Raw genomic sequence first — 1228 nt, forward strand, 5'->3', positions numbered from 1 at the left:
TGCAAAAATTTTTTAAAAAGATACTAACAAATTTGGTTGAAACATTTCTAATAATTTTAAAATATTTTGTGAAAGAGCTTTTTGAAAAATTTAATAATCTCATTTATAATTTTTTTTAGATTTTAAAATTTTTTTAAATAATTAAATATAAATCACTTGATAATGATACAATTTTGATAGTCAACTCTAAATTAATAAATGCTTGATTAAATTTAAAAATTTAAACATTTATAAAAATCTTTAAATTAAACTAAAAATAACCTATTAATAATAAAATATTTAATAAAATATCAAATATTTAAAAAAATTAAATTCTATCAATGATTAAATAACATATATTTAAATAATTGTGTTCGTATTTGTGAATTAACAATTACTTGATTACACCTAAAAGTTCAAATATTTTAAAAATCTCAAAATTGAACAAATAAAAAAAAATTAATAAAATATCAAATGCAAAATTATAAAAAAAAAAATATTTTTTTTAGATTTATTAGGATTTACATAAATTTAATTTTATTAATACTAAATAAAATTAAAATACAAACAAACAAATATTTTATAAAATCTATTCCATATTTATGCTTATCTAATCTTTTTATTCAATCTATTTTTTTTACATACAAAAGTAATTTTTTAGAGGGTCAAACTTGTATTTTTATTTTTTTAACTTTCTAAAATTCCTAAATAAACACAAAAAAAAAAAAAAAAATTGCTTTTAAAATTTGAGTTCTAAACCCGGTAGTTTTGCTTTTAGGCGAGAGTTCGTTTATGGTGATTTGCAGGTAATATAAATTAGTTATAATTATATCATATATAAAACGCAAAATCAAAAAGTCGTTGTAGTATAGTGGTGAGTATACCCGCCTGTCACGCGGGTGACCCGGGTTCGATCCCCGGCAACGGCGAATTTCTGCCCTTAATTTCCCTTGAGTTTTGATGGGCTTGCTTTCTGCTATGAAATGCTTGATTTTTACTGAAATGACTCTTTGGGATGAGGAGACTTTGAAATATTTAATAATCGTGAGCATGAAAAAAATGAGTAGGAGATGATGAGAAAGGTATGATGTGAATCTATCTCTTTGAAATCAAGTCCATGCAATTAATCAATGACAAACTAGGCAAAAATTTAGAATAAATATGATCAATCATCTATGCAGTACAATGTCCAAGGAAGATTTCTCCATTACTAGAAGCAACTTAGTCGGAATCTGCAATCTGCAAAGAA

General features: G+C 23.0%; 1 non-coding gene across 1 annotated transcript; it reads left to right on the plus strand.

Moving 5' to 3' along the window:
* The first annotated feature begins 836 nt into the window (after positions 1-836).
* TRNAD-GUC (transfer RNA aspartic acid (anticodon GUC)) lies at positions 837-908 on the plus strand. The gene has a single exon. It is a non-coding gene; the product is annotated as a tRNA-Asp (tRNA).
* The last annotated feature ends 320 nt before the right edge of the window (positions 909-1228 follow it).

The sequence above is a fragment of the Vitis vinifera genome, chromosome 9 (genome assembly GCF_030704535.1).
Source record: "Vitis vinifera cultivar Pinot Noir 40024 chromosome 9, ASM3070453v1".
Classification (NCBI taxonomy): Eukaryota; Viridiplantae; Streptophyta; class Magnoliopsida; order Vitales; family Vitaceae; genus Vitis; species Vitis vinifera.